Source organism: Triticum urartu, chromosome 2 (genome assembly GCF_003073215.2).
Source record: "Triticum urartu cultivar G1812 chromosome 2, Tu2.1, whole genome shotgun sequence".
Taxonomy (NCBI): domain Eukaryota; kingdom Viridiplantae; phylum Streptophyta; class Magnoliopsida; order Poales; family Poaceae; genus Triticum; species Triticum urartu.
The window spans coordinates 21,369,235-21,380,322 of NC_053023.1; the positions used below are offsets into that span (position 1 = coordinate 21,369,235).

General features: G+C 43.0%; 2 long non-coding RNA genes across 14 annotated transcripts; both read left to right on the plus strand.

Moving 5' to 3' along the window:
- The first annotated feature begins 2,416 nt into the window (after window positions 1-2,416).
- Window positions 2,417-4,392, plus strand: LOC125535266. The gene is made up of 3 exons (XR_007294621.1): window positions 2,417-2,936; window positions 3,016-3,970; window positions 4,313-4,392. It is a non-coding gene; the product is annotated as an uncharacterized LOC125535266 (long non-coding RNA).
- A 5-nt stretch (window positions 4,393-4,397) lies between these two features.
- LOC125535265 lies at window positions 4,398-11,088 on the plus strand. 13 transcript variants are annotated; one of them, XR_007294613.1, is made up of 11 exons: window positions 4,398-4,979; window positions 5,149-5,217; window positions 5,310-5,472; window positions 5,906-5,967; window positions 6,640-6,760; window positions 6,972-7,047; window positions 7,166-8,673; window positions 9,455-9,634; window positions 9,747-9,972; window positions 10,062-10,180; window positions 10,278-10,477. It is a non-coding gene; the product is annotated as an uncharacterized LOC125535265 (long non-coding RNA). The 13 variants fall into 13 exon arrangements; XR_007294614.1 differs by lacking the exon at window positions 10,062-10,180 and having other exon boundaries at window positions 4,400-4,698; window positions 4,813-4,979; XR_007294610.1 differs by lacking the exon at window positions 10,062-10,180 and having other exon boundaries at window positions 4,400-4,643; window positions 4,742-4,979.

Here is an 11,088-nt window from a genome sequence, read left to right on the forward strand (position 1 = left end):
AAGTAATATTTTTGGTTTTATAGTGATTGTAACAGTAGCAACGGAAAAGTAAATAAGCGAAGAACAATTATGAAAAGCTCGTAGGCATTGGATCGGTGATGGAGAATTACGTCGGATGCGATCGATCATGCAATAGTTATAACGTAGGGTGACACAGAACTAGCTCCAGTTCATCAATGTAATGTAGGCATGTATTCCGAATATATTCATACGTGCTTATGGAAAAGAACTTGTATGACATCTTTTGTCCCACCCTCCCGTGGCAGCGGGGTCCTATTGGAAACTAAGAGATATTAAAGACCTCCTTTTAATAGAGTACCGGACCAAAGCATTAACAAATAGTGAATACATAAACTCCTCAAACTACGGTCATCACCGGTAATGGTCCCGATTATTGTCACTTCGGGGTTAACGGATCATAACACATAATAGGTGACTATAGAATTGCAAGATAGGATCAAGAACTCACACATATTCATGAAAACACAATAGGTTCAGATCTGAAATCATGGCACTCGGTCCCTAGTGACAAGCATTAAGCATAGCAAAGTCATAGCAACATCAATCTCAGAACATAGTGGATACTACGAATCAAACCCTAACAGAACTAACTCGATTACATGATAAATCTCATCCAACCCATCACCGTCCAGCAAGTCTACGATGGAATTACTCACGCACGACGGTGAGCATCATAAAATTGGTGATGAAGGAAGGTTGATGATGACGATGGCGACGGATTCCCCTCTCCGGAGCCCCGAACGGACTCCAGATCTGCCCTCCCGAAAGAGTTTAGGGCTTGGCGGCGGCTCCGTATCGTAAAACGCGATGAATCCTTCTCTCTGATTTTTTTCTCCCCGAACACGAATATATGAAGTTGGAGTTGAGGTCGGTGGAGCGTCAGGGGCCCATGAGGCAGGGGGGCGTGCCCAGGGGGTAGGCGTGCCCCCCACCCTCATGGACAGGATGTGGTCCCCATGACATGGATTCTTCTTCTAGTATTTTTTATATATTCCAAAAATAATCTCCGTTGATTTTCAGGTCATTCCGAGAACTTTTATTTCTGCACAAAAATAACACCATGGCAACTTTGCTGAAAACAGCGTCAGTCCGGGTTAGTTCCATTCAAATCATGGAAGTTAGAGTCCAAAATAAGGGCAAAAGTGTTTGGAAAAGTAGATACGACGGAGACGTATCAACTCCCCAAGCTTAAACATTTGCTTGTCCTCAAGCAATTCAGTTGATAAACTGAAAGTAGTAAAGAAAAACTTTTACAAACTCTGTTTGCTCTTGTTGTTGTAAAGATGTAAAGTCAGCATTCAAGTTTTCAGCAAAGATTATGAACTAACCATATTCACAATAACATTTAGGTCTCATGTTTACTCATATCAATGGCATAATCAGCTAGCGAGCAATAATAACAAATCTCGGATGACAACACTTTCTCAAAACAATCATGATATGATATAACAAGATGATATCTCGCTAGCCCTTTATGAGACCGCAAAACATAAATGCAGAGCACCTCTAAAGATCAAGGACTAACTAGACATTGTAATTCATGATAAAAGAGATCTAGTCACAGTCATACTCAATGTAAACTAACAGTAATATATGCAAATGACAGCGGTGCTCTCCAAATGGTGCTTACTAATAAGAGGATGATGACTCAACATAAAAGTAAATGGGTAGGACCTTCGCAGAGGGAAGCATGGATTTGTAGAGGTGCTAGAGCTCGATTTTGAAATAGATATGAATAATATTTTGAGTGGTATACTTTCATTGTCAACATAACAACCGAGAGATCTCGATATCTTCCATGCTACACACATTATAGGCGGTTCCCACGCAGAATGGTAAAGTTTATACTCCCCCACCACCAACAAGCATCAATCCATGGCTTGCCCGAAACAACAGGTGCCTCCAACTAATAACAAACCTGGGGGAGTTTTGTTTGCAATTATTTTGATTTGATTTGAGTATGGGACTGGGCATCCCGGTGACCAGCCATTTTCTCATGAATGAGGAGCGGAGTCCACCCCTCTTGAGAATAACCCGCCTAGCATGGAGGATACTGACAACCCTAGTTTATACATGAGCTATTCGAGTATACAAAACAAAATGTTTATTTGAAGGTTTAGAGTTTGTCACATACAAATTTACTTGGAATGACAGGTAGATACCGTATGTTTTTTTCGTCCTCCATCCCACCTCCCGCGTCCCCTTGATTCCCACCTCCGCCCTCGAACTAGGAAATAAAAATCAGTATGCTCCCACTATGTCCAGTGCTAAACCCTCCGGTTCATTGAAAAAAACTCGCGCCTGAAAAAAATCTACGACGGTTAACCTGAAAAAAATCAGTATGGAAGAAAGACCTACGCCCGGCCGCCGCCCGCGGGTCGCCCGCTCCCGCGCGCCCCTGTTGCTCCCTCCCCGACGAGGAGCTCCTACCTCCCCGACGGCCGGCCTCCTCCTCGCCCCGCCGCTGCGTCCGGCGCCGCCACGGCCTCTGGAGCACGGCGCCGATGAGGAACCCACCCACGGTGTGCGAGGGGTCTCTTCCCGTACGTCAAGGCATCCCGCCTCACGTTTCCTCTTTTGGCATCACGGGCCGCCGCCGCACTCCCTCCCCCGGCCGCCCCGCGGGCTTCTATCTCTCCCAGCTCCGCTGCCGCGCCCCGTCTTCCATCTCTACATGAATCGCTGTTGTGGAAGCCATGCCCCACCGCGCCACCCGGCGGCCATCCGGGCACGCCGTGTCCGGGATGATGGAGTTGAGTCGGCCAGGTCCCTGTTCCCGTTGGCATCGGGACCCGTGGGGGCAAGCCGCGCGCTGCTCATCTGCGTCGATGGCGTCGGCGCGGCCTTCCCCTGTCAAGACCGGCGGCTCCTTGGCTGGATCCTCTCCTCTCCTCTCTTCCACCTCTCGTCGTCGGGTAAGTCGCAGGTATTGTATTCGTAATCGGTTCCAATCTCGCGCCCCTGATTCACTGTTCTTCGTTTGATTCATTTCAGGTGCTCCTTCCGTCGATGTCGAGGTCTTAGTCTCGGTGATTTCTCCTTGTATGTTCTGTTGATATTGGTACCGTGTTCTGAACCTTGCTGCTTTGGAGGGTTTCAGTTTTGATGGTTCTGTTCAATTCAAGGTGATTCGGTAATGTTCTGCGTACAAAGTGCTTCCTATTTTTGCGGTGAAAAACAGCGTGTTGGAGATAGTTCAGACAGTCAAAATTTGGCAGTATTTTCTTCTTCTTTTGATCCCGTTTCTTCATAGTTAGTCAGACTCAATAAGAATTAGAGCAAGTTGGAAAGAGGTTTGTTAGGTCGGAACTGATATATTTGCTTTCTCCTAGCAGCCTATACATATCATTTTATATGACGGGGATTGTGCTATATTACCATGTTATAAAGGTAGAGCTAGGATATGTCTTTCTTGAACTGTGTGGACATGCTCATGGCGGAGGTGCTCTGTTTGTATGTTTTTTCAAGTAAAGTGGAGAAACTCCTGAATTGTGTCTTCAGAAATAGTTTACTGTTGCTGTGTCTTCAGATGCTGGTTACTGTGTTGGAATCTACCAATCCTTCTGATCATTGTGTTTTTCTGGGCCTGGAGGTCTACGCCAAACCCCAGGGCAGGGTGGTTCGAACACCAGTGCAGTACGGGCTGGGACGGACATCATCTTGTCTCTGTCTCTACTAATTCAAATTACATGTAACTTATTCCCTCAAAAAAATTACATGTAATTTATTCAGTTCTACAGCAGCCAAGGGCGGGGCATCGCACCGATGACAGTGACTGCAATGAGGGTGAGATGCCGATGTTTGTGCCGGCGCCGGAGACCGTGACCACAACTCGGGGCAAGGTGCTGGTGTCAGCGACGTCGCCCGTGTTGGCCCCTTGAGTTTTGGACCTGCCGCGCTCTGGTTCTGGAAGCTGCCATTCCCATCGAGCCCCTCCAGCAGCCTTCAGGTGAGCGCACATCTTCTGCTCCATTAACGCAAGCATCCAGGGGTTCGACTACGTGGGCAGGAGCTCGGCTTGATTCACTTGCATATGTCTTTTTTCCTTTGTGGGCAGGAGGTCAGCTTTGTGATCAGTCATTTAAAGTATTTGAGAAACTTGAAGGGAAGCACATGGCAAAGCCATAATTACCTTTTAGTTATATTTCAAGTTGTAGGAAAGTTGAAATCAATCTGGAAAGCATCTTTCTATTGTAGATATTTTATTAGTGGCTTGAAGACTTACAACTCTGTTTGATGTTATAGAAATAGTGAGGTTATGCCACAATGCTGATAGACTTGGTACTTGTAGGATGGAGAGGAGAAGACTGAAAAGGATGTTGATATGAGGAATTCAAGGAAGTGGAAGAGGAAGAAAGTTCTGATGATGGGTTAGTACCTTAGAACTTTATATGCACTGAGGTTTTCTTTGGGGGTAGAAAATTGGGTTTTAAAAGGTTCATCATTTTGGTAAAATTGTGTATTGTATGTGTGCTCCTTCACATCAACAAATATGAAATGGATAGACCAGCTGATGCATAACTTAGTTGTCATCTATATTGTCAAGTTTAACTCATATATTCTCGCTCTGCATAATATCAAGTTTGACGACGATGATGATTGGAACCAAGAGGAGGAAGTACGTAAGTTTCCATCTATTCATATGGATGTTACCCTCGATGTACTGTGACCAAATATGTAATGCCTGGTTTGGTTTAACTATTCTCTTGTGTATCACTAGGTAATCAGTTAACAAGTGTTGGCCATGGTGCATTGATCTTATTTAGTTGTGGTTTTGTATGCCTCCCCCAGTTGCCGCTAAAACCCACCAAAAAAATAGCAAGAAAATTGATGGTGGGAGCTAGCAATGCCAGCAGTGCCTCCTTTAGGATTACAAAATCGTTAATCCTATCTTCGCTTGCATGTGACTGATGGTGATGCTACACAAGTTCTGAAGGCAGTGCCCTCCCCTTCAGCAGGTAACACGGATATATTAAAAACATTTTAACTTTCTGACATATTAGTTCAATTTTTTTTGCATAGTACCTAGCAAATTCAGAAAGTGCACAAACAGATCTCATCAATATTTTGTGTTTTGCTTGTTCAGTCTTTTGAGGTAAGTTCTATTGTGTATTCCATTCTCTTCAGGAGATCTTGCTGGTTCTGCATGGCACAACTGGATTAAATATGCTACAGCAAGCGAAGGAGTTCAACGATGTAATTGCCACTCTGCTGTTCTGATGCTTGATTCATCAGCTATGTTTCTATTGGATACTAATAATGAGGGACTTTCTTGGGGTTCATACCAGGTTGTTGGAATCAAAGGATTCATCCTAACGAAATTAGACGGGACTGCTCGTGTTGGCTGTGTGTTACGGGCGATTTCCAGTCCTTTATTGTAACAGATACAAATTCCAGTCCTGGATCTTAAATATACGACAACTAAACTTGCTGACCTGAATCCTGTCTCAGGTGAGTGTTCATAGACGAACTTGGAGTTCCAGCCAAGTTTGTTGGTGTCGGCGAAGGGGTGGAAGATCTCCAACCTTTTGATGCAGAAGCATTTGTTGAAGCCATTTTCCCATAAATTTGACCCAGTTATTAGTGTTTCTCATGTAACAAGATTTTGGCTAACATGCTACTCCCTCCGTTTCTAAATATATGTCTTTTTCGGAATTCTAATATGGACTACGTACGAAGAAAAATGAGTGAATCTACACTCTAGAATATGTCTACATTTATCCGTATGTAGTCCATATTCAAATCACTAAAAAGACCTATATTTAGGAATGGAGGGAGTAGAACTTGGTAGAAGCAATTTTTTCAACAATTACAGTTTTTTTGGTTCAGTCGTCGACTCGTCTGCCTGACTTGTTTCTGTCGTTGATCCTAACTATTCATACAGAAACAGAAGCAAGTACGGCCACAACCTCCAATACTACTACGACTGATGGCTATCCTCTACCCGTGAGTGTTATGCAAATTTGCGTAATTTAACTCCAGTGACGTGGATCTCATTATGTGGTAATTTTGTTTATGTAGAAATTGATGCGCTGGAATTAGTAAATCTGTTATCTTGTTTACAAGTGTGGTGATGCCGATTGTAGAAATTGGGCAATGTGGGATCTCCTATCCTCGTGCTGGTTTGATTTTGCTTTGTTCATCTGACTCAGGAATCATGAGGCTATTCATGTCCAACTGAACACAAGCCTTTTTAAATACATTTTTAATATATGCTACTTATGCTTATCTATGCTGAAACTGCATCTGCAATGCACTGTTTGTCTTACGTTCCAGATCGATGCCGCTTTATTCATGGGTTGGGTTGCCAGTTTCAAGCCACTTAATTTTCGGGTTGCGATTGTTGTCAGTGTTGTTGAATAGTACAGATCAATGATCCTGCGTCTGTAGGTTCTGACCTGGTAGTATCATGTATGTACTCAACAAAACGTGAACTGTCTGCCATGGTAGTATTATGATTCCTGGCTACCATGGTAGTATTATCTGTAGTGTTGGCGAGCATGTTTATTTCACAATTTTACAAATATATCTTTTCTTCGTTTTGTGTTGGAAAGTTAAGCGTGAACCATTTAAAGAATTAAACAATATGACTCATGCTCATCTCCATGTCAATGCTAGGAGGAGAAAAACTGCATTCAGAGGGTTACGGAATGGCAATGGGTGGGTTACCTCCCAGGAGCAGATGACTGGCATGGTTAGTGATCACTAGGCCATGAATCTCATGGATCGCATGATACAGGTACATCAAGGAAATTGTAATAAGTTCATGGCACAACATATAATTTAACGTTAGCTTTCTACATTAAATATCAGGAAAAATTTCTTGCAATTCATTTACATGATGGTCGGGAAATTCCTGTTAAATGAATCTTAACAATAAAGATACAGTCGTCTACATTTAGTTTGCTTTTCTATTGCTGGGTAATCTTCTTATGCCATCATTTTCTTAGTATTTTTATGGTGCAGGTATCTGGTCCAGATCTGACGGAGACAAGAAAAATCGTGCCGCTGCTTCTTCTTTCGATTGTAAGTGAATCCTTTGATGACAGTGCTATTTTTTGTTGTATTTAATACTGCATCTGATTCACACACTTCATCTATCCTTGTTTGAGAAATTGTGCATGTTTTTGCTTCATTGGTCCAGGAAAATCCAGGTGAAAACTTTCAGGAACTCAGGACGACACGCATTGATTATATTTCATTGTGATGGCCGTTGCCGCCACAGCTACTATGGGTACAAGCAACTTCTATTTCGCTCGTCACCGGAAACCACTGCCCAGATCCATCTCTTCTCAACCATGCTGACGTGGTGGTCAGGGGCGCTTACAACTTGTGAGGGCCTGCGTTCTTGCTGTTGATCCGTGATGGCATGGCCTCCCCGCGCCCTAGCCGCATTCTAGCTGATGGTTTGGGTCTGCCAGCGGAGGGAGAGGGGGACGACCTCTGTCGCTCCTTCTCTCTAGCCTCTTCATCTTGATGAAGCCGTAGGAGTAGAGGGGCACGCGCGTGATGGATCTGCTCCAAGCACCTCAAGCCACGCATCTTCAAGGTGATCACTTCATCCACATTCAATCTCAGTTCCCGCGTTTACTCCGAGGAGAGTTCAAAAGCAGCAGGAGCAGTTGTTCTACTGCTGGTCGGAGGGAGAGCTTGGCAAGGGAGATAGAGGGAGCTCTACAACCACGATCTTGGCATACGACCCGATGGCATCATGCCCACATAAGCTTCTTCCATGTTCCAATTCTTGCACTTGATGGTCTTTTACTGTTAGAGCTTACGAAATCTTAGATGTTACTGACAAAAGACCGAGATACACTATTTCGGACTATATATTATTCAGCAAGTACGTTCGCAAAAAATTTTGGTCTCAGCAGGTTGGTGTTCATGTACAGGTTGCCATATGAGAATATACTGCGTATTTGTCAAATCTCAGAACAAATGGCCCATTCCGATCATAACTATTCCAAAAGCATTGATAGGCTTTTTTAAACATTAAGATATCTGAATATTGATCTCAGCAGTGTCCAAAATCCAAATGGTTATGTTTGTTCAGATTTTCCTCATTTTTATGTTCTTTGAATTGAAGTAGTGCTTGAGGTTAATAATAAATTATTGTTGGTAACTTAACTAGCTCCTGAGAATAATTTGTGATATAGCTTGCTCCTATATTTGCCATTGACAACGTTGCTTGTGGAGAGTAATAAGGATTTATCTAGCTCATGTATGTCTGAGCCTGAGACGGAGAGGACAACGGTTGTGGCTCCATTGATGATAGTGGTTGCGATGCAGAGCCGTATGAATGGACAGCAGGGAAGCCAAGCACTCCCTGGAAATCGCCGTGATTCCGGAATGGGTGGCGGGTCCCTGCCCCTATCACCCATGAAGCTGACAACGATCACCTGGCCTCGTGCGGCGGCTGCGGAGGAGAGGGAGGCAGGAGGGGGAGACTTGTAAGCGATAACCCGCACGGAGGAGGAAGGAGACGCCTCAGGTGGAGATGATGACGATGGACGTGTCTCCATCGCTGGCAGCGGTCATGACGTGCAGCTGCAGGACTAGACATCAGACAGGCGGAGTCGTTTCTGGGAGTTGCTTGCTTTGGTGGTGCTCTTGGGTTTACGATTTCAATATAATCCTATGGCGGAGTGGATGGTTAATGTTATTTCTCTGATATCACAATGTATCTTCTTGGCTCAAGTATTGAGAAAGTAGCATTGTCGCAGATGTATTTACTTAGTTTGATAAGATGGTGAAAATATCTGTAATTCAGACATGACAGAGAGTCAAATTTAAAAGTAGCTTTGTCATAGCTAGCTTACTTTGGTTTACTTGGTCCATGTAGAGCTGGAATCTCGAAGCTACACTTTCAACCGGCTTGCTTTGAAAATCAACTAAAACGAAAAGAATAGAGGTTTCAATTGTAGCAATAGTTTAGCAGTGCTACAGATCTGTGGAGCGGGCAAGAATTATTGGTCAACCTTATAGCTTCTTATAGCTTCTATTTGTCATCTAGATGTTGTACATCAGGTACAGATCTGTTTAAGAAGGATTGTTGTACATCAGGTACAGCCTCTTATAGCTTCTATTTGTCATCTAGATGTTTAAGATGTTTGGTCTGATGATCTCCCTTCACATTTGCTTGTTTAAACAAACAGGAATTAAAGTTTACAGAATGCGAGAAAAATATATGCATAACTGGATCTGTGATTCGGGGATTTTTTGAATGTGAAGGTGCATTCTTACAAATTTTCTGCTCATGTTAGTTTAGCCCCTGGCTGCATTATACAGACAACATATTTAGATACTTTTGATTATAAAGATCTCTGACATGATCATATTGTTATTTTCAGCTTTTGGATTTGCATATAATGCTGACACCACATGGACTCTGAAGGAAGTTGTGCTAACTGCTAAGCTTTCCCTGCTTTTCCAGCTTGTGTGTTTCATTGATGGAGGAGGTATAAATCTGTTCCTTAAAGCGAGCAAATCAAAACAAAAATGCAGGAGGTATCCGACAACACTGACGATACGCCATTCCACTTAGACCTGAGGGCAACATCAAAGGATGCCACCGGCAGCAGAGATCAACAAGTTCTTCACCGTCGGGGAGAAGGTGGAGGTCAAATGTTTCACCGTCAAGTGCAGACTTATCGTTCAGCTACAGTCACTTGATCATCGTCACAGACACCGCCACACTAAGAATTGTGCAGCTGCTCTACTTTCAGGTACAAAATTGGACATCATGTGAGGTGTTATGCTCAACCCCAGCTAGTTCAAAGGCAACACTGGTGGTGGTCCTCTGAGTATGCAAATGACATAGAGTGGGCACTGCAATAATACATGCTAATAGGCGCAGTTTCATCTCGAGCAGACGAGCACTGCAATAGTACATGCTACTCTCAGCGACTACTAACGTGAAGTTGCACTCAGGCTCTCGCATATACTAAAGAGGTACTGTCGATAAGTATCACCATTTAGTTTTTTTACAGTCTATAGATTTATTTATATGAACAATATTGATCTCAAGGATAACACTGTAGATTCCTCTATTCCTTCTGCTAATGTGACTGTAGCAACAGTCGCTCCCATTCAAACTTTTTTTAGGGAAACTACAACATGCATTTTGCTCACCTGAACATTAAATTAAGGAATGCAGAAGGTTCGGGGCCTGTGCGAATTATTCAAATTTTATATTTGTGCGAATGAAGAAACGCCTAAATTAGGCGGCAGAGTATAATTTACGCTCGTGGTTGCAGTGCGGCTTTTGGACATCCTTAGCACGATAAGCGCAAACACGAAGATTAGACGCCACCTTGGATTTGTCTGGTTGTTAACTTGTGGTCATTAAACACATATATATTGTGCTCTGTCCATATGCTCTAGAGCAAACAAGCAATGATAGTGGACTGCAGTTTCTGGGGTATCACGCCCATTTAAACTGATGGTGCAAGTTCAGGCCGGCCTTCCTTTTTTCCTTCAGATCTTTCTGTTTTAAGAATTTTACTATTATAATTATACTATTATATATTTATTTAGATATATGTTCAAATATTATTTTAGTTCACCCGAAAATACAAAGGATGCGGGAAAAATCACAATTTCTCTCTTTCCTAATATCATTGTCTGAATTTGTTTACCATGTTTTCTCTATTTCCTTCCTTACAGTAGTGTCATCAATGGAACAAATAAAGTCTTGATAACTAGAAGGCCATTCCGATTCCAGTATGGTAAATATTCGATGGATGACAAAGGGTCCCGAGGGAGCTCGTTTGTGCTGACAACACTCAGCATATTCTGCAAATATCCTCTGAGTTCACCATCCATGAGCTGCAAGTCATGTTTTCTGGTGCTACAAGTATAAAAAGGTTCATGCTTTGTGGTATTAACCTTTTGTGCTGTTGTTCCAATACCTTTTGGAGTTTTGGCCTAAAAGGGCTCTCTGAAACACGGAGACAAACAAAGCTACAATTTGGAGTATGATTAAGCAGTCCAGTCAGCGTTACTAATCCCCACTTGAGCTTGACTGTATTTCCTGGCTTAATGTTTGAGATTCTATGTATAGCAAAA